Source organism: Crotalus tigris, unplaced genomic scaffold (genome assembly GCF_016545835.1).
Source record: "Crotalus tigris isolate CLP2741 ecotype Arizona unplaced genomic scaffold, ASM1654583v1 scf7180000018164.764771, whole genome shotgun sequence".
NCBI classification, from domain to species: domain Eukaryota; kingdom Metazoa; phylum Chordata; class Lepidosauria; order Squamata; family Viperidae; genus Crotalus; species Crotalus tigris.
The window spans coordinates 550,631-573,949 of NW_024096858.1; positions in this window are offsets into that span (position 1 = coordinate 550,631).

A 23,319-nucleotide genomic window follows, 5' to 3' on the forward strand; every position below is an offset into this window, starting at 1 on the left:
GACTGAAAATCTCCATAGACATTAAACAAGAAATTCCCCTCCTCTTCTCTTCAGATAGTTTAAACATAGAAGTGAGACCATATCTGTAAGCATGTATATCTCAGAAAGTTAGAATATGTGCTTAACATACATGTGTGTAGAAGATGACCAGGTGGAGCGCAAGTAAGGGGTTAAATATGCCATCAGCCTCGTATCCACAAAAGATCTAAGTCCAGCCCACCTTGAATTCCATTAAACTCTTATCTATCATCAACTTGCTTTGACTGTTAGTAGTTCAGATTCTTGTAGAGTTTTAGCATGCCATAAAACTATATATTCTTTTGAACTGCCTTGATTCCTGATTTCCTGTGCTTGACAGTTTGTACTTAGCATATGTCCTTCTTTTTCTCAATACTAGAACTATCCTATTTTTTTCTTTTTTTAAAAAGAAAGATGGTACTTACTGGCAATTTTCCACCTCTCTCAGTCAGATAAATTGGCAAATGATCCAATTGGTAAGCCTTCAAGAGATAAAATTTTCTTCCATCTTTCTTCTGGCACACCCCTGGCATGCCATCTGTGATTTGTTACCATAATGATTTCTTTCTTTATTGAGTCTTCTCTTGGGCCTCACCCATGATTCCTTTGTGGACTAGTGACCATCCCTGAACCAGTGATCCTCCAAGAGTATAAGAACTGCCCGATTTCTTTTCAGATCACATTGCCCTTTCTGTGATTTATACCCAACAGTATATTCTGAACATCTACTAGATCTAAGTTCATGATAGCCTTCTTAGATGCCAGCCATAACTTTCATCTCCGCCTTTCTCCGATGAACACCGACTCTTATTAGAATCAAAACCATCTTTTCTCAAAACCATTTCCAGTGCTTTATCAGTAAAGCTTCACACAGAATTAGCATAAAGAGTTTATTTAAGTGTCTGCATAGATGAGTGGGAATGTGGGCATGAAACTATTCAAGAGCTAGTAAGAGGACAGGAGAGAGAGCAGGCTCATCACACATTTTATTATACTCCTTAAAATTAATTAGAACTGACATATTTTTGAGCTTTGGTTTCAGTAGTCCTTTAATATACTTGACCTTTTGTGGATTTTGGCATTTTAGCAGATTCTGAAAAAGAATAGGAAACATAGAGGAAGAGCAGTATGGAGTAACTTCATGATGTAAATCCCCTATGAAAAAAAAGTTATTTTCCAGGAAAAATCTAATGTAGAAGCATATCATGTGTACAAATAGATTTCTGCATTGTAATTGTTTTTGCAACATACAAAAATGAAACAAAACAGGCTTTCACAGCAACGCAGTGAATGCAGTGGCAGAAAAGCAGGTTTGACTTTCATCTAATTTGAAAGAGAAGTGAGTTTCAGTCCCAGGATACTTACGGCATTGCTCCCACTGCCCAATCCTTCCAAAGCAATTTGTGGCAGACCTGCTGTTCATCTTCACTCCTGCCCGTTGCAAAATACTGAAACAATGAGCTTCTAGCTGACTTTCAGAAAGCCTGCAAAAAACTATATTCACTCAGTGTCCTGCCAAGTTATTGTTGGTCCTTGAGGGAGGAAAGAAAAAATCACTTCAATATCACTTTGTACACGAGAGAATCGAAATGAACTGTGATGTTATTTCAATCCATATTGTGTATTGTTTGCAAAAACAATCCATAATGGATGGTAGCAGCACCAAACCGTTCAACCTCGTGAATTAAAAATAACGAGAGCTTTTCAAAGGGGTATCATAACATGTCGTCAGTTTTGTATCCAGGTGCTTTCCACAATGCCTTTAAACATAAGGTAATGGGTTATTCTATGGTTCTAAGCAAAATGCCTGCCTTTTGGGCTTCAAAGAGTTGAAATATTTAAGGGCGCTTTCAAAGAACCACTGTTTCCACTTCCCTAGAATAACTAAGTCCAAGCAACCTAGAATTTGTCCCATTTACTCTACCTCACTTCAAAGGGAAAACAGACAGAACTCTTGTGAATTTAATTTCTTCTAAAACAAACCACCATTGCCCTTAAAATACCTATAAGTGGGCTGATGCTCAGGAGCCAAGAAGGAAAGGTGAAGAAGACAAATCCTTCTAATGGGAGACGGGCCTCCCAGAAGTTTTCTAGAGTTTCATTGCTGCTTTCCAGTGTGGATTACAGATTACTGAAATTGAATAATAAATGAATGAATGAATGAATGAATGATACCTCTAATGGTATCATCAGATCATAGAGATGTAGAATTCCTTCTGATATGGTAAAACATCTTCCCGTTAGAGTCCTAACACTGTATTGGAGAGATGAATTCAGTCCAAAAGCAAAAACTCCAAATGACTTAAGCGGTGAAGTAATTTTGAAAAGTGGGAATATTAAAAGCTTAAGAAACACTGTTCATGTGTCTAGAAGACAAATAAAGTTAATATGTTTATCTGTAGCACATAAGACAAGAAGGACTGGGAGGGAAAGACTACTCCATAAAGCCAATCAATCTTTGGCTTGTTTTCCATCTCCTAGAATGATCTCTTCAGTTTTGACTCCATCTGCTCCATAAAATTAATTATAGAATTTAAAGATTGTGCCTATGTTAAAAAAAAAAACAACAACTAGTTTTCATCAGTATTCCAAATTTCATTTTCTTTTTGTTTTTTATCTCTTAGGTACAAACCCTTTTGACAAGATATCCTTGCATTCTCTGCAGAGTGCTAAAGAGTTTGTAAAAAAAAAAAAGAATACTGCAATAATGGAAAGATATTTTTCCATTTTGGTTTTACATACAGTGGGTATTATATAAATATTTAGAACCATTTTATCACAGATCTGGAAAACGAGGATTTTGGGAGACACCCATGGAATTCTGAAGTAAGCCATTCTGAAACTGCTTCAGAATTCCCCAATGAACGCTAATAAAAATTAATTTGAAGGCAAAATTTTTGATGCATTCTACAAGCTAATTCAAAATATGCAGTCCTAATAAATAATGTACAATAAATTGACAATCCTTAGAGGCATACAGAAATAACCTTGAAAAAAGAATGTAACAAATGCAGCGTAGATGCCAACTTAGTCCTAGGAAGGCGAGGGTGAGAAAGAAATTCTGTTTGGTATAAGAGAGAAAGAGTCTGATTTTATACCTTGCAAAAATAACACCCTAATACTCCTTGTGGAGTTTATCTTCTGACCTGGCCTCCCTTGAAGGACTGACACAGTAATACGAGTGTGGTGGTAGCCAGGATCTGGGATGAATCTAGAAGCTTAGAGAGCCTCATGACATTTATCTTGATGGAACTATGTAGTTTCCTGATTCAGAATATTAAGTTCTGCATCAGAGAAGGATAAGTGTTGCACTCAAGATTGTCATGTAGATTTCTTGAAAGTGTATACTGTAATTTGTTACTATGGTAGTCAGATACTGGAATGAATGAATAATTGGTCTGATCCAGCAAGGCTTCTAATATGCTTTGTTTAATCGTATGTCTAGCATCTGGGAGTTAGTTTAAGTTAGGCAGTTAAGTATATTCCAGATCTTTTGTATTTATTGAGAATTCTACACAAAGTAAAGGGCAAATCTAAAACAAGGGAAAGAAAAGTAAGAAAAAAGAAAGGAAGAAAATGAATATTATGAAATATAATGACTTTTGACTTTCTTTTCAACAGATAGCTACAATCTTTTAATCCTCCCTTCCATGTTAGACGTTATACAAATTCCTTTAGCCCCAATGTATTCTAGATGTTTTAGATACCAATTTAATCCAATCAGATCAATGGCAAAGACTGTAGGAGCTGAAGCCCAAAATACCTGGAGAATGCAGTCGTCAGATGCAATTCTAGGAAGTTTATCTTGGCATGTGCCGACAAGGTACTTGACATTTATATTGGCTCTGATGTCTATGTCCTTTGGAGAAGGGCATTTGTGTGTACAATATGTCATAAGAAGGAAACAATTGTTAGTACTACCCCCCCAAGAACTTTATCTGACAATTCTAAATTAAGATTTGTTGTTTCAAGCTGCAAAGTGTATCAATCTCTGACTATCTAAATTTCCAAGGTGAGGTGCTTTGATGCAAAACATGAGCGGTGTTTTATGTATGAAAATAGGAAGCCTTGAAAAATCAATTTCACACCAGAGCTTGATGATGACCATTTTTACTTATCATGTTTGCGCTACAGATGCTACAACCGCCCTCCCCCCAATGTTGTAATAAATTTGAGGTACATAATCTGACAACACCCCACAATGCCTTTGTTACCCAATTCAGTACCTCGGGAGAAAAGAAGCAATCAAAACTGACAGTTTTCTCTTGGTTTATACTAGCACAAATATGCAGGTATAATGGAAGCTTCACTACCCATTTACACCAAGTCAATAGGGGGGAAAAAGTATAATGCATAAACAGTATACTAAGTGCCCAGGATATAACTGATAGTACGTATTTGGCAATACATACATATATTTTTGTGTTTGTGTGTGTGTGTGTGTGTGTGTGTGTGTATGTGTGTGTATGAATGAATGTATGTATGGAGTAGGGATATGATAGCTTAAGAGAAAATAGAATCTGAAAACAGCAATGAACAATTGCCACTAGGATCAATAAGGAGAAGCAGTCCAGTATTTTTCAAGAAATAAATATTTAATTATTTATGCATATAACTTCTTTACTCAATTCAGTATTGCTTAGGTTTATTTAGCCTTCTTTTGGACTAATATTAACTGTCAATTAATAATTGTTCTTTTTGTCCTGTGAGAGAAAGTAAAAGATTGAAAGTCAGGGATTTCCATATTGAAGTCTTCTGCCTGAACCCCAAGACATGCATACTAATTAGATTTGCAGAAATGATAAACTGTACTGAAATTGACTTGGTAGACTTCTGGGAAAGCAATGGAAGATTGAAGATGACTCCTCAGAGAATGGGTGGTTTGTGCATAACCACATCAAACATGGCAGAGAATTTATGAATATCTTCCCCCTCCTCCCTCCCCCCAGTCTCAGTTGTGGTTTATTGAGAATGCCCACAAAATATTCTAAAAATTATAAACATGCTTTTGGCATGATAACAAAAACAACTTTGGCCTGGTAGCTTCATGTTATAGAATACACGCCTGACCTGTCTTGATTTTGTTTCCAGTTCAGTTGAGAAGTTATCTTTTATGTTTTTTAAAATCCTTTTATTTATTTATCCAGCATCACTTCTTTGCCACCAGGATCATTTGTTGAGATGGGCAACCATACAACTTGAATTAATAAATACATTTCTTTTAAAATTATGTCATGTATTTTCATTTACTCTTATGTTGTTGCAAATGCTCTCTTGTCAGGATAATAATTTAATAGCTAAACAACATATGTAATGATGTAATGCAATGTAAAGTGGATGATGCAATAATAGGAATGATTCAGCCGGTGTGTGTATCCCTTTAAGAGTCTGAGTATAAAAGGAAGGCTTTTGCTGCTGTGCTCTCTCTTGTCCGTTTCCTTCTGTAATGCTGGGTTACCTCAGCGCACTAAAACTGTGCATGCTCTGACATCTCTTGATTCAAGAAATGCTATTTTAGGAGTTTAGGTGATGAGTTGGTGTTCTGGGAGTTGCAGTCCTAAACAAACTTTTTTTTAAAGTTCCCACTCTCCAAACCTAAAAATTTATAGAACTGCTGGCTATTGGCTACTTTATATAACCCCTCTGCTTATGTGTTATGATACACCTCTTTGAAATCATTTCTGAAGCATGCAGAATCTTAATTATTTGCATATCAAAATACATTATTCTCACATCATGTGTACTATTAACCCTTTAGAATGTAATCGAGAGATGACAATTTTTTTTACCAATTTGAAAATCAATTGCAGTGGGAAAACTAACTGAGCCACAGTTAAATTTGGAAGTCAAGATAAATGGTTTCAGATCCACCGTCAAGCTAGTTCCTATGAAATGAATTCCAAAAGCTTAAGATGTTAATAACCCATTTAATATATTAATTTATATTATTCCTATCTAGTCTCAGAATTATTCATCATATTTGTATTTTGTGGTCAGAGTAGTAGCTGCGAACACATTATTTAAGAAGATACTGTAAGGAGCCCATGAGACTTGACAGAATAAGATCATTAGGCAAAATGAAGTTAAACTGCTTTAATTGGAAGCAGCTGCAAGATAACGGAAATCAAATGAAACAAATGAAATTAATGGTATACTCCAAAGCGTTCTGAATTATTTGTCCTGGGGAAGAGGTGAAAGAAAGAAAATATGTTATTGTTGACAATCAACAAACGTGACCTTCTAATATAACATATGTCAGTCAAAATAACGTAGTGATCTAATATGATGGCCATTAGATAAGCCATATTTTCCATGTTAAGTATCTAAAAATGTTTGAACTATCAAAGGAATTTAGAAATACTTTGTTTTCTAAGCCTAAACATTCTACAAAAATCTGAATATTTCCATAATAACTCAGTGCTTAACAAATATACATTTTCCTGAATTCAAGCCAATGTAGGCAACTGGAGGGAATTCTGGGGAGTGGCAGTCTCAACATAACAGGAAGGCACTTTTGGAGAGAATGCCATAAGTTTGCTTTGACAAATTCATCTCATTACATGCCTTATATATAATAGAATCTAATGCATTAAGACATGACATAATAAAATTGTTGCTTTTTAAGATGCTGTAAGACCCTATATTTCTTTTTGTATTGCCGTCTTAAGTTTACTGAATGCCTTTTAAAATCAGGTCTAGCAGGTACAGCTTTGCAAATAATCTGATCATTTTAAGTATGTCACTTCACAAACCAACAGGGAAAATTTATTTTACATATTTACACACCACTCTTTTTAAATACCTCAAAGAATTAAATAAATGATATAGAAAAATGCCTTTTATGCTACTGAATAATTTTTTATTACTCTTACTCTTTTAGCCTGCCTCTGCTACTTCTTTTAATTAACTAACAGAATATTCTCAGTGAGCCATAATCTGAAGTGATCAAGTCCTGGCACAGAGATGACAATCTTTTCTTTCTAACAACAAGTCAATGTTCATTCTTCTGAATATTTCTGCCCAGATGCTACCCAGCCAACATCAATGATGAATGCGTCATTCTCAGACTTTTCATCCAACTAGTTTGCTTGTTCGTTTGTTAATTCAATTTAATTTAATCAAAGTTATATAGCTGCCCATCTCACCAAAAGTGAATATACCAATATACTGGCACCTAAAAAAAAAAAAAGAAAGATGTTATCAGCTGCAGCTGACCATACCACCCCTGCAAAGTCAGTAGAATCATAAGGTGGGAAGCAGCCTTGGAGGTCTTTTAATCCAACCTCTCTACCCAAATTTTTCAGTGTCACTGCAAGCCTGACATCCCAAGGAAGCAAACGGGAAAGTAAGGTTTACTATTTAAATATTTTTGGAAAGTTTATTTTTAAGTTGGAGATTTAAATACTATGGTTCAAATATCATAGGTTTTCTGCTGGATCATATGGAAGCTGATATATGGTCCTTTCCTCTTCCATCAACTGTTTTTATTTTCATGTTTTTTGAACAGTTTCCTGGTAGTAATCAGGTAGGTCCTTTCGTTCATTTTGGAATATGCTGAAGAGGGAATTCTTTAAGGGGCTTTGTGGATTAAGTAGCTGTCATCTCTTATATATATAAGAACTTGAAATAGCTATACTAGTCTCCCATTTAACTCTTTATCAGCCACAAAATTTTGAATTTATCTATCTGTCTGTCTGTCTGTCTGTCTATCTAAAGTGGGAAGCTGGAAAAATACTGATTGTCTAACAGAAACTGTGGGTGCAAAGGAGGTTTCCTGTCTACCAGACGACACATAAATTTAGAAGTGCCAGATCAGCCCAATATCCTGCTTTAACTATGCACATGATATATTGCAAACTGCTTGGTAGTTTTCCTATGTTAGAATAAGGAACTATAGAATATAACCATGTATGGAATATTTCATGATCAGGAAATACATACGTATTAAGGGATATAAGAATGTTCACCCATGCCCCTGTTCGGGGTTCAGTCCCTTTTTGCTGTGATTAGCTCTCTGAACCTGTGCAATAAACCATTTCCTTTCCCAAAAGAGCTAACTCAAGTCTCTCATTTCTACAACATATCTATCTATCTATTGGTTTTGCATTGGGTTGAGAGATTGTTATAAACTACGAGTCAAACTCGCTGCATCATGTGATGTGACTTTTTTTGCATTGCCAGAGCTGGGGTGGGCACGGCCTCCATATGATGCAACTGGCCTGCAAGCCAGCAGTTTGACACCCCTGTTATAAACAGATTGATATATTACTTATATTTAACATGGACATTTTCTATTATGCAGTCTAGAGCAGAGATTACCAACCTTTCTTGGTTGGCGGAATGGAGGGAAAGGGAGGGGGCAGCATTTTACGCATGCGACACAAATGGGGCAGCGCTAGCACCCACATGATACTTGCTAGCTCTGCCCTGTTCTTGCATGGCACGGTGCCCCGTTCTCACACCCCGAGGAGCGGCAACCCATTTTTGCACCCTGCAGCACAGTGTCCCATTTTTGTGCCCAGCGGTTGCAGCACTAGCGTGAGTGGGAGTGTATGTATGCACACATGCGCTCACTGGCCAGCCTGTCCCATGGCCTGGTGGCCAGCAGGCCATGGCCTAGTAGTGAGCCATGGCCTACAGGTTGGAGACCTGCTTACATCTTGTGATGGTACCTTTGACACTATCAAACAACAAATGCCTGTCTCAGCTCCTTGGGAAGGATTTGATAGGTGGACAAAAATGCCAAATCCAGTCTAAATATTTGGCTGATTATGGAATGAACCATAATAATAATAATAAGCACTGGTGGGATTCAAATATGTGAACAACTGGTTCTCTGTGTGGATGCTGCTTCCAGAAGTCCATTCTGGGCCTGGGCAACAAAAAATTAGCTACCAGTTCTGCCAAACTGGTGCGAACTGGCTGAATCCCACCACTGGTAATAAGTATCTGCTAGCATTTTTGTATTTTTCTCTATGGAAAAATCTATTTTTCAGATTAAATCTCAAAGTGAATTGGTTTTACCCTTAGATCTTGAGTCCCAGATTTGAAGAAAATCATGTCTTTGAATCTTAAATGTCAGCATCTCCAAATCAATTTACTCAAATTGGGTCTGAACTGAACAGCACTAATAGACTCCCCAGAGCTAACTGTACAGTTGTCCAATTCTAATTATGTAAAAATAAGTTAAGACTTTGTAATGAACATGGACTTTCAAGAGTATTGTACATTCCAATATGAACATTGCAGTGTGGATTCCTGTATCTTCATTTCTAGCAAGTGCTTATTTGCATAGAAATTTTCACTGAGATCAGGATATCTATTTGTATGCTAGCTTGTAAAAGCTTGCCTTTTCATAAAAGGGGAAAATCCTGCGAGAATAGAAGTTAGACATTTCCCCATAAATATTCAGTTACAGATCTCTTATGCTTGTGCATTGATCTGCATAGAAAATAACTTTAAAAGAAATGTACTTTCTCTCCAAAGATGTCAGTTTAAACGGGTTTGTATACATACTGTATGTGGGTGTAAAACGGTTTCCAAATACATAATTTGAAACTGTTTTATTTTCTTTATTTTTCACTATATTCATCTACATTGTCACTAGAAAGGCCATTGCTTTAAATGTTCTGAATGTTATTATCACAGAAGTGTCCTTATCCTGCTTTATCTTGTCTAAGATTGTCATTGTTTTGCTGTCTTCTTTCTTCTATATGCATCTTTATTCTTGAGCTGAAGAAGTCACATTCACTTCTGCTTTATCAATTTTAAATTCAGTAAACAGGCAGACTGACATTAATTCAGATTAACCACTTTTCCCTTTTGTAGCAAGGTCTTCTAAGTCTTAACTTTGTGTCAACAAGTGGCATCTTTGGTTGCTCTCCAATTGTGTGTTTTGACATCTACTTTTAATTCCAGTCTTGTCATTCTTATAATAGACCTTTTCCCCCTAAAAGTTAAGGATTATTGTCCCTATGAATCATTCTGTTTCTTTAAGTTTAATTCTGAGAGTTGTTTATTTATAATTCTGACTCATTGCGTATCCCTAGTATAGTCCACACATTCTAATTCAGGAGTGTCAAACTCGTGATGTCACGTGACGTTGCGCAACGTATTGGGCCAGTTTTGCCAGTGCCAGCAATGGGGTGGGCGCAGCTTCAGTATGATGAAACCGGCCTCTGGGCGGGCAGTTTGACACCCCTGTTCTAACTGAACAGCAAAATAAAAGGCTCTGTTATTTTCAATAAAGCAATAATAAACCACCTTATTAAATTATCTTGTTCCCATCATGTCTGCAAAATGTAAGTTTATCTATGTCCCTTAGCCTTTTCTGATATCTGTCTGATTATCTGTCTTTTTTTTTTTTCTATAGTAGCTGCAGTCATCTTTGTAAGACCTTAAGCAAAATCTTGCTTGCGTAAGCATCTAATGTAATGATTTGGTTTGCTCTTGCATCTCCCTTCTTTGGAAAAGAATGCTAGGATACTTATTTCAATCTGCAAGCCATACAGTTTGGTTTGCTATTTGCTATCATATAGCTACTAACACTGAACTGCCCTTGCACTTGAATCTGTAAATATTTCATGTCAGTCTGATTCCTTCCTGTTCTGCAGCTATTTTACTGCCTATCTAATCTACCTAGTGGTAAATTCTCGAATACATTCTCTCACCTCATGTTTTGGCTATCCTATAATCCCATGTATAAAGGACTTTAACGGTCATCCCATTTTCTTTTAATCTACTTTTCTCTTATTAAATTTCTTCCATTGTTTCCCCCCTCATCCTATTCTGTCGGAGGCAACTTTTAAGACACTTCCTGGTTAAAAGGATTAGCAAGTGGCATCACTGTTGCCTCGGGGGGGGGGACACCGGTGGGGGCTCCTTTCATGTCCCTGTTAAGGAGTTGGAGCAAATGATGGGAACTCACCCTGCCAAACAGTAGCACTCAGATCTTGAAGGTGGGATTGCTAACCTCCAGCCTAGCATCCTAACCACCTGAGCCACTACATTCCTCTTCCATTGTTATCTTAAATATTTCTACTTTTTAATTTATTTTTACACACACATACACACCTGATTTGGAAGGTACAGATCAGATGACGTCCTAGTAGAATTCATAAAGTCTTGCTATGGAGCTCTGGCCATCAGAAAAATCAGTCAAGGGCAAAACTTGTCAGAAATCAGATGTCATATCTAATTTCTTTCCCTAATTTGCAAGGGCTTCGTCTACATTTAATTCTTTTGAAATAAGTATTAAATTAAAGCATTAAGGTTTTCAGTGGCAAAAAGTGAATTCTAATGCCACATGTTAAGAAATTTAAATCTGGCTGTCCATTTATTAATTTAGAAGATGAAATCTAGCCTGGACAAATGCTAGATGCAAAATTAATAATAATTCAAAGCTGTTCACAAAATCAAGGCTATCAAAGAAAACCCATCTGAATGAATATTGTTATATTAATATCAACAATCTGTGCATAATTGCTTTTATTATTTGCATAATCTATTGTGGTTTTGCAAATCATAGCCAGAATAAGAACCTTAATTCCCACTGTTGATAGTTCTAACTATAATATCACTGTTTTCATAATACAGTAAATCTTTTTTTAAATGAAAATATAAATTTGCAGGAACAAGAATTCTGTACCTACTTTTATATGAAATATTTTCTGCTTTTTCATTGAATTGTAGCATATGTTCAGCCCTAATCTTAGGTCGCTATCTTTCCCCTAAGAAACATACTGAGTAAATATTTCAGATAATTATGTGTATTTGTGACTCTCTGTCTCTTGCTTTGCAGGATATATTTCCCTAAGTAGATAAAAGAAATTATCTTACACTTTTTGTAAACTAGAGAAAATTATTGTGCATTCAAAAAAATCAGTTTATTACAACTATAAAACATGAACATATTTCCCCTGCCCTAACCCTCCAAATGCACGTTTTGGGGAACAGTTCTTGCAAGGTAATATAATACTTATAATGACAAAAAAACTCTGGCTTAAAGTTAAAATGAGCTGAAGCTTTTGTTTTCAACTGCACCCAGAAGAGTCTATGTATTAATAGCAGTAACTGATCAACAATTAGATATTTTTTTCTGTTCTTACAATTAAGCATTTAACTGCATTGGGAAACTGTACCTCAAACAGATTCAACTAAAAGTTCTGGGGTTTTAAACCAATATATCTGGAGGACACCAAATGTACTATTGCTAGAAAATATCTTCTCTTTCCCCCTCTTTGAATAAGAAAAAAAAATCACTTCTATAGCATTCCCCTAAATAAGATAAGAGAATTAGCATTCCCCTAAATAAGAGAATAAAAGTGGAAGCTACTATTGCATTCATATCATACTTGTGAGCTTACAGGACCTCATTTGTCAGTACAAGAACAGAATGATGACAGGACAGTTCAGACCCAGTATAGCTTCTGTTATCATGTTATAAATGTTCTCCCTTACCATGACACAATTCTCCTTGCATCTGTGCATCATCATGTCTACAGCTGGGAAGCATCAACTCTCTTTGTCACTCTTTGTCTAGAGAATTCCCTAAAAATTAACATGGAACATCTTCCAAGAAAATGAAATAGTCTTAGACTAAGAAATACTCTTAGACTTCCCTCAAAGACAATTGTAGAAGTTACCAGAAGAGGAACTGGGAAATTGCCTAACAACAAGGACTTCCTTGGTTTTCACTCCTGGTATAGCCCCACCACATGGATTCCCTGGCTCAACTCTTGGAGGCCATTTGTGGTAGTTTTCTGAAATTTAATTCCGATAAATTTCTCAAAATCTGTTCCACTGTACTAACTTATCTGGTCCTTTCATAAAGCTTTTTTTTTTTTTTAGGTTATTTTAGTACCTGCTGTAAGAGGAATGGGAAAAGAAACCAGAGAACAAGAGAATAATTTTCTATACTAAGCCAGTCATTTTTCTGCATTGTTTACTGTATTTTGACTTGCTCTTGCATTTGGGGTGCAATATCATACAACTGAGCCCAAAATTTCTGTTGCTAAGCGAGACAGTTGTTAACTGAGTTTTGCCCCATTTTACGACTTTCCTGGCTACAACTGTTAAGTGAATCACTGCAGTTGTTAAGTAAGTAACAGGGTTGTTAAGTGACTCTGCCTTCTCCATTGACTTTGCTTGTCAGAAAGTCACAAAAGGGGATCCTGTGACCTGGCAAACTGCAATCGTCATAAATATGAATCAGTTGCCAAGCATCTGAATTTGGTCACATGATCATGGGGATGCTGCAATGGCCATAAGTGCAAAAAACAGTCATAAGTCACCTTTTTCTGTGCTGTTGTAACTTCGGTTACTAAATAAGCTGTTGTAAATTGAGGACTACCTGAATTGACTGATCATCCCCAACTATAAATTGCTATTCAGAGCTTTGCTGTGGAGTTATGTCCTGGTGCCTGGAGATTTTGACTGTCTGGAAGGGACAAAAAGGCTGATGTTCGACCCAAGAAGATAGAATGATCAAGGACTCCTCCCGGATTCATAGCTATCCTTGAATGTATAGATGGATATCTAGTCCAAGAGGATTTCTGCCCAGCTCAAATTGATGTATCAGTTGAGTGCATGGATGACATAATAGTAAATCATGAAAAAGGCAGCTTGACTTGAAATAGCTTACATCCAGTGATATTACCTTTAATACCATGAAACATTTGCTTTGGAAAGGACTCAATAGATGGATAAAAACTCCAAATCCTGTCTAAACCATTGGCTGAGTGTGTAACCAATTATCATCATCATCATCATCCACTTTTGTTGTCTCACTGTTTAATCTTTAATTCATGTAGTTTTCTGATAGACTTGATTTGCGTTTTCTTGATGTTCAAAAAAAGTTCAGCATGTTCATTTTCCTGTTTTCCTTTTAGAATGGGCAATCTTAAATCCTGATCAATTTCAGTTTCTGCAACTAAGGTAGCCTGGTCTGCATATCTCAGGTTATTGACAATCCTTCCATTGATTTTGCCACTGGTCTTCAGTTTTTCCAGATCTTCAGTACATGTGTTAAATGTATGGAATGAATAGGTGTGATGATTTAATACAGCCTGTGACTCTTTGGGATGATAAACCATTTGGTGTCACCAAATTCTCATTTCCATTGTGGCTTCCAAGTTATTGTAGTGTTTTTTTTCCCCCAGAAGAATCAGATGCTTGGCTTTACCTATTGTTTCGAGAGACTTTCAAACTCTTAACTGATCAACACAGTCAAAAGCTTTGAAGTCTATATAGTCTATATAACAGAAATAAAGTTCTGTTTGATATTCTCTTTCTGTCATCTGAAAGATAGTTATTCTTCCAAGCCTTGGGTAGGCTGAAATGAACATACATACACACATATATATATTCCACTTTATAAAAATAATGAAAAGGAAAATTGGCCAATTCTTAAGAAAGCATTCATACCATTACATAAAAGAATGAAATGTCACTGATATAGTATTCTATCTTTTCAATTTAGCCCATGTTCTGTTAACTGCTCCGTTTCTTACCGTAGCAGAAATATAATATACTTTCATTCTGTGTCACAAAACACAGTACACATCTAATAGCGAACACTGCTTAATAAGTTCATTTCTTTTTTCTCAGAACTTAAGTGAAGAAAAAAAATACACATTTGCTCTTTTTTTATACACTGGCTGACTACCCAAACAAGTGCTAGTCCGCAAAACATTTAAATCAAAATTCTGCGAAATAGGAAAAAAAATGTTCCCTTTCTAATATTTCCAGAAAAAGAGAGAGAAACCAGAGACAAATTCCTTGCCATATAATTAATAGACATATTCCAAATATCAGAATATATAAAGCAGACTACCACCCCTGAAAGCAAGGTAATCTGAACCAAAATCCTGGCCTATAAGTTTTATATTATCTTAGAGAGGTATTTCCCCAGTGGATCTTTTCCAGATTATTCAAATCAAAGAACATTACCAGATGTTTCCAGCACATATTGGGGTTTTTTTTTCTGAGACATTCCTCCACCCATATTTTATCCTTGTATTAAAGTAGGTCTCTCCCCCTCTCCCGTGCTTGCTTCTTTCCATCAGCTTTACAGGCTGGTAAGATGAAATATTACCAGTTGCTTTGATTTTTGCTCTGCTATGTAGAGCCCTGCAGTCTGAGTGCTGAAGTCTTTAATCAAAGATGGGGTTTAACAGAACCAACCAAACATGATTTCCTGAACTGTGGGATAGAGAGTCAGTCATTCTCTTATATTCTCAGTGTTAGGTGGAACATCTATCTAGGCCAGGGGTCTTCAGACTTGGTCCTTTTATGTCTTGTGGACTTCAACTCCCAGAATTCCTCAGCCAGTCTGCCTGGTTAAGGAATTCTGGGAGTTGAAGTCCACAAGTCATAAAAGGGCCAAGTTTGAAGACCCCTGATCTAGGCAGTTGGATAACTGTTTTGCATCTCTCACAACACCATTGATGCAGCATCACACTATGGATTGGCTGAAAATTAATTGCCAAAAGAAAACAAGGTAGACAATTTGTAGAATGTTAATCCAGCAAGCATCATTTCCACACTTCAGGATCAATTCTGCCTCCTTCTCTGCTCCCATGAATGTTGTAAAATATTTAGAGCGCATTTTGTCTTTGGGGATGTCCGGGAAAGGTTGTCTGCAGGGAGGCATAGAAAGCCAAGGTGATGTCCACCACTACCATTGTGACTTTTTACCTTCTCCCTGTGGAAACTCCATTTGGAGGTTTTAAGGGACAAAGACTTCTCATTTCCCCATTAGGCTGATTTTTTATATTTACAAAGTTTAAACCTGTAACAATGATCTGAACAGGAAATGCTGGCCTTTCCCATTCTTATGACATCACTAATTACAGTCCCTTCTTGCAGAGACCTTTAAAAGCAAGTGCAGCTCTCAAGAGTTAGGAACTTGTGGGTAACTGATTTAAAAATAGCTAATTTGCTTCTGTAACCATACAAGAAGAACATTTTAGAAATATACCCTCCATATGGAATGCAATGGTTTTCTATGAATAGCAACTACTTTCACTTCTGCAATGCCAGGGCATCAAATTATCCAATCTCTCTGTCCACTGTAGCTCTTTTGTTGGAAAAACATTGTAAGCGCAACACTCACATTTCCAGGCTTATCCTACACATCCAGGGCAGCCAAGGCTAAGCACAACAGCTATTTGTTTCACTGATATTTGCTTTATTTCATATCTTCAGAGCTTTAGGAGAAAGGCCAGAAGAAGGAAATGCATTCCCCTTTCTGTTGATTGGAAAACACAAGGACAATTAAACTTGGACCTTCTGAAACACATTACTGGAATGTGGATTCCATAATCTCAACTGGTACTTCATTTGAAAATACACACAACATAAGATAAACATGGATGGCTACTAAGTTTAGAGCAAGGGTATGGGCCATGCTGGCTCAGGAATTCTGGGAGTTAGAGTCCACAAGTCATAAAAGGACCATAGTTCCCCAGCTCTGCTTTAGAGAACAGGGTTTAGGATTTCTCTACACAAGCAAGAGACTAAAAGAGAGCACAAGAAGGAGTGCCACAGTGGGTGAAAGTGAAAGGCAAATAAGACTGCATGCATGAGAGCATTGTATGAGACAGGAAAGAGAGAAGGAGAAGTGAGGATGACAGGATGAAAGGGCAGATGATGGAGGGAGTGAAGAAGCTGGTTGCAGAATATGGTTTACTCATTCATGGAGCGATAATGAAAAAGACGATAGAGCAGGCGATAAAGATGACAGAGCAGCTGCTATGGTTGGTATAGAGCAGATGGAGGAACAGATGATAGAACAGGATGGAGCAGATCAGAGAGTGGAAGGCAACAGAAACTGATGGAGGGGGTAAGAGGGAGAACAAGAGTAAATGATGGTCAAAGCCATTGAGCAAGTGGATCAGCAACAAATAGTTGAATGAGTGATAAGACAGGAGGAAAGAGGGGTTATGGAGATGCAAGTTACACATGAAGCAGATTACAAATGCCTCTGACTACTTATTGTATTTGTTAAAACCTCCCAAGATAGTTTCTGAAATATTTAAATGTATGTAATTTAAAAGGTTTGTCATTTTATGATGCTGTTTTTTGTTTTAAAATGGCAACTTTGAAATCTGTAACTGAGTGTTCTGGGAGATTAAAACACTCTGATATCAATTACTCCTTGTTTGGAGTCCTGGCTTCATTGTGCTTCATTAATTGTTTTGCACAAAATCTGACCTGTTTGTTCTACATAGAATCCAGAGAGGCATTGCTGGCAGACTATGACATATATTGCATTAGAGAAAGCAGAAAGTACGCCTATGATCTTGTGTGTGAAGTCGTTGGGTGCCACCTGTGGTGGTACTATTGGTGTCAATGTGTGGGCAAATTAGACATCTAGGTTTGTTATAGAAACTAGTTCCCATGTTACTGTCTTTGTTCTAGTGTTTCTTATTTCTTATTAGAATCTGGATTCTATGTTGCAAAGAATTAATGGACATTAAAGATCAAAACAAGGATAAATTAATACCTATTCTTTCCTTGTTGTATTTATTCATGACACTGTTTTGGCCACTGCTTTGTCAATATCTGACACTTTTCTATTAGATGGAGATATTTATATGTGTTACTTTTATTTTCTGACTCCAGTTTGAGGTTATTATCATAGGGTTAAAATTTAAATATGGAACAAATCATAGACCAGGTAGTTAAATACTGATCCTTTGGTATTTACATAAGGTAGGTTGCTGCTGATGTGATTTTAATTCCACATTTACCCATGACTAATTTTTTCTTAGCCCTGCAGTCATATTCATACTTTGCAAACATCACTTTTTTCCACAGCCTTCAGATTGTTAGTATCTTGACAATAATCAAGCAGCATGCCTGCACGGTTCTTGCAACTGAGATCTTCAACATAACCGATTATAATGCTGTTTTGCATTTTCTATTGTTTACCTGATTCCACTTCCTGAGTGGTGTAGCACAGATAGTGTTGCGCTTGGAATAGCATGATGTGGTATCAAAACCCTGGTCCGTTACAAAGCTCGCTGGTAGTTGTTATGAGCAAAGACTTATCTTTCGGCCTTCCCTTGCAGAAAATAAGAATTAAAAATAAATTGCATTTGTAAATAGTTTTTTTTCCTTATCTGTTTATTACTTCGTTCTCTGTCAGAAAGGATTTTCCTTCCCGATCATCAAAATGAACAGGCATGGCTTCCAGGGAATAATGACATGGTGTGATCTCAATGAGCCAAGGTGGCGCAGCAGTTAGAGTGCAGTACTGCAGGCCACTTTAGCTGACTGTGTTCAGCAGGTCAGCGGTTCAAATCTCACCGGCTCAAGGTTGACTCAGCCTTCCATCCTTCCGGGGTAGGTAAAATGAGGACCCAGATTGTTGGGGGCAATGTAAATATATATATACATTGCTTACTGGTGTACACCGCTTAGAGAGTGCTTGCACTTAAAGCGGTATATAAGTCTCATAAATAAATAAATAAATGGAGGGGTGATGCTAGATTTTTTAATTTTTTAAAAAGATTTTTATTGATTTTTTTCATGCATTCAATAGTATTTATTCAACAAATGTGTTGTCTTGAGTTTACATTTGCTAATACATACAGTATTTAGTTCCTAATCCTTTATTCTTTCCTCAAACCATCGATAAAATAAGTCCCAAGTTTGATAATATTTCGTTTCTTCTTTTTCTTTCAGCCTCAGAGTCAGTCTATCCGTCTCCGCACATTCTAATATTTTTTTAATTATTTCTTCATCGGATGGTGTTTCGTCATTTTTCCAATACTGCGCAAATATCATTTTTTACCGCTGTTGTAACATACAAAGTCAAATATATGTTTTGTTTATCAATCTTTTCTGGCATTATACCTAATACAAAAAATTCAGGTTTAAAATCTATGTACTGTATTCTCCCAACATCTTTTCTAGCCAGGCATGTATTTTTTTCCAATAACTGTTCGCTTTGGCACATGTCCACCAAACGTGGTAATAAGTGCCTGACTTATGTTTGCATTTCCAACATCAGATTTTTTTTTGACTCTTGTTTCTGTTATTCCTATGCCAGGTTTTATTCATTTATTTTGTTACAAGTATATCTCTTTCCCATAAGGAGCAAAAAGCTCAATTTTTTTTATCACAATACTGTGATAGGTGCGGAAGAATCTCCTTGATATCTCCTTAAGATATTAACAAGTATTACAAAATTTTGTAATAATCATGCCACTGTTTGTTACAGCGTTTCAGTAGCTTAAATTGGAGGAGCTGCAGGAATCACATGTGACCTATTTTGGAGATAAAAGATACAATACCAAAAGAAAAACATAAATGGAAAATAATGAACAATGAAGTGAAATACTTGACACCGCACATCTGTCTTTTTGCAGACAATACTGATTTTTACCCAGTGGAAATGGGGAAAGTTTTAACTGGGACCACGGCATGCAGAGCGACTTAATCCTTCCTTCTCCTGATTGGCTGATGTATGAAAATGGCTTCAAATCTGTGAAAATGAAATCTACGAAAATGGCTGATTTGTTTATTTTTAAGATTTACATGGCTGTCTATCATTACAAAAATCCCAGGCTACTCACAACAAATCCACCAATGTAAGAATACTTCATGCAATATCATGATAATCAATGCTCATTGGTTCATCCCAATCCTAGTCCATTGCTCGGAGGATCAGATTTTCACAGCCTTTCCTCTGGATAAACTGGTGACAATGATCACTTAGAATTGGGGGCCTCTCAGACCAATTGTAAGACAGAAATGACTTTTTTTTTTTGCAAGGAGTACTTGTTTGAGACAATTTGTTATCCTTCCTGTTATGTCCCGAGCCTTGCAAACGGCTCGGGCATTTGCAGGCAGTCCCGGGCAGGTGCAAGGCTGCCCGGGACCAGACAGGCTGACGCCAGCGCCGTGCGTATGTGCGGGTGCTGGCGCGGGAAAAGTAACACATTTACCTGGGAGTTGCCTATATAAGAGGCTGCGAGCGTTTGGGAAGCTAAGAAGCCATCTACTTGTAAGCTGAACGCAGAATAAAGAAAACTGAGAACTCCAACTGCTTCTCGTGTCTGCTTTGCGCCAAGGACTCAACACTGGCGACGAAAGTGGGATCGCCTTACACCGCCTGGAAAGGAAGAAGTGTAAGCTTACCCAAGTGAGTCCTGAGCGGCGGAACGGCGTCGACTCGGCAGCTACCCGCCAATCCAGTGCGCATTCGGGGGTAGGCTGGCTGATAGACCCGTCTCCTGAAGATGGCAAAGGTTGGAAGGCTTTCGGAGTTCGACGTCTCACATCCATAGCGGTGGGAGTCCTACGTAGCCAGGGTGGAGAACTACTTCAAGGCAAACCAAGTGAGGGAAGAGAGCTTGAAGGCTGCCACCCTGCTTTGTGTTTGCGGTCAAGACGCCTTCGACATCGCATAAAACCTTGCAGCACCTGTTCCAGTAGAGTCTGTCAGCTACGCAGATCTGAAGAAGCTACTGAAGGAGCACTTCCACCCCAAAATGTCCGTCATCGCATGGCGCCACACCTTCGAGCAGAGGGATCAACGGCCCGGTGAGTCGGCCAAAGAATACATCACCGCATTACGGAAGGCCGCCAAGCACTGCGAGTTCAAAGACCTCGAAGAACGACTGAGGGACCGATTCGTGTGCGGGTTAAGGCATCGAGATCTACAACAGAGACTTTTCGCTAAAGAAGAATTGTCCTACCAAGATGCCTTAAGGGAAGTCACTGCAGAAGAAGCAACAGGCGGCGCTGTCAAGAACATGCGGCCGATCAGAAACAGTCCAGAGGTTGCATCCGTGCACCAGGAAGACGTCCAAAGAAACTCCGAGGAGGATCCAGACCAGGAAGTCGACCGTCTCCACCCCATGAAGGAAGAAAATCAGAAGGGAAGCTCTTCAGCTCCGCTCAAGTGCATCGGCTGTGGAGGTCGCCACAGGAGAACCGACTGCAAGTTCCGCTCCGCTATCTGCCGGGCATGCGGCAAACAAGGACACATTGCAGCTGTGTGTCTGGGCCGACGAAAGGTACAACCTCAGGAAGAACTGCGCCTGAAAGATACCAGATTCCCCAGCCAGAATAGGTAGGGTTTTGCGCTTCGCGAAGAAGCATCCTTAGGACAGGCACACACAAGCCCATTAAGAAAAAGCTGTCACTCAAGGTGAAGCTACAAGGGGTTCCATTATCTATGGAACTAGACACAGGGTCTGCCCTTTCAATCATCTCCTTGCATACATTTAGGAAGATTTGTTCCGGTAGTGGAACTCAGGCCAAGTTAAGGCCTTCTGACATTGTGTTAACAGATTTTCAAAATTCAAGAGTGTGTGTTAAGGGGGAGGCCACCCTTAACGTGCAATACAAGAGTTTTGAAGGTCCACTAGACTTATTAGTAGTAGGGGGTGAACGAACGAGTCTCATAGGACTCGATTGGTTTGAGGCCCTGGGGATACACGTCACAGGACTCAACAGCTTACAAACACTCGACCTACAGGAAGTCTGCAAAGAATTTGCAGATGTTTTCAGCCCCCAGCTGGGCACATTCAAAGGACCCCTGTGTCCTTAAAGCTAGACCCCACTGTCACTCCCATTAGGAATTAAAGCAAGAAGGGTCCCTTTTGCTTTAAAGAGTAAAATTGACACTGAGTTAGACAAACTGATCCAACAGGGAATCCTAGAACCTGTTGATTCCAGTCCTTGGGAGACCCCCATTGTCACGCCTCTAAAGGCAAATGGGGACATTCGCATTTGTGCTGACTACAAATGCACTCTGAATAAGGCATTGCAGCAACATGCCTATCCTGTTCCTGTGGTCAGTCATATTCTGGCCTCCCTCAAGGGGGGGCGCGTTTTTGCAAAGCTTGACCTAGCTCAAGCGTATCAACAGCTGCCTGTTGATGATGATGCTGCTATAGCTCAGACTATTGTGACCCACAGGGGAGCCTTTAAGGTAAAAAGGCTGCAGTTTGGAGTGAATGTCGCTCCTGGGATTTTCCAAAGCGTAATGGAAAACACACTGCGGGGCATACCGGGGGTTTGCCCCTACTTTGATGATGTCTTAATTGCAGGAGACTCCACACACATTCTAGCTGAAAGGCTAAGGGCTGTTCTGTTAAGGTTCAGGAAAACAGGCCTCAGGCTCAAAAAAGACAAATGCAAAATTGGGGTGCCTTCTACTGAATTTCTGGGATTCAAAATTGATGCTGCTGGAATTCACCCTGCTGAATCCAAACTAACTGCCATTTTAGAAGCACCTAGGCCAAAGTCCAAGGCCAAACTTCAGGCCTTCCTGGGTCTCCTGAATTTCTACAATTCTTTTCTTCCACATAAAGCTAGTGTAGCTGAGCCTCTTCACAGGCTACTAGACAAGCAAGCCGTGTGGCGGTGGTCACAGACGCATGAGGCCTGCTTTAACGAAGTCAAGGCCTTGCTCACTTCTAACAGTGTACTTGCACATTTCAACGAGTCTCTTCCTGTGTGCATCGCGTGTGATGCGTCCCCTTACGGGGTTGGGGCTGTCCTGAGCCACCTCAGGTCTGATGGAACTCAGGTTCCTGTTGCATATTATTCAAGAACATTGTCTTCTGCCGAGCGCAACTACGCTCAGATAGACAGGGAGGCTCTGGCTGTTGTTGCGGGAATTAAAAAATTCCATGATTTTCTATATGGCAGGCATTTCACGGTCTTCACTGACCAGAAGCCTCTGCTGGGACTGTTTACCACACGTAAGCAGACTCCCCAAATCATTTCCCCTAGAATGCTTAGGTGGTCTATTTTTTTGTCTGCATATGATTTTTCCTTACTCCACAAGCCTGGAAAAGAAATGGGCCATGCTGATGGCCTCAGTAGATTGCCTCTGCCAGTAGTAGAAGCTGACCCTGCGCCAGCTGTCAACATTCTATCAATCCAAGCCTTGCCCGAGCTCCCTCTTAGTGCCAGGGATGTTGCCGCTGAAACAGGTACAGATCACACACTTTCACATGTCCGTTCCTGGGTTTTGTCTGGTTGGCCTGAGCACTGCCCTAGTCCTGAGTTTCAGAGTTTCTGGTCCAAAAGGAATGAGCTGTCCCTTTCTCAGGGTTGTTTGCTTTGGGGAAACAGAGTTGTCATTCCCACCTCAATGAGGACTAGGGTCTTGGAATCCCTCCACGAGGGTCATCCTGGCATTGTTCGTATGAAGGCTCTTGCACGCAGCCACTTATGGTGGCCTGGTTTAGATAAAAATATTGAGGCTAAGGTGCATGCATGCCACCTGTGCCAACGATCTCGCCCAGAGATGCCCCAAGCTCCCGTGCACAGATG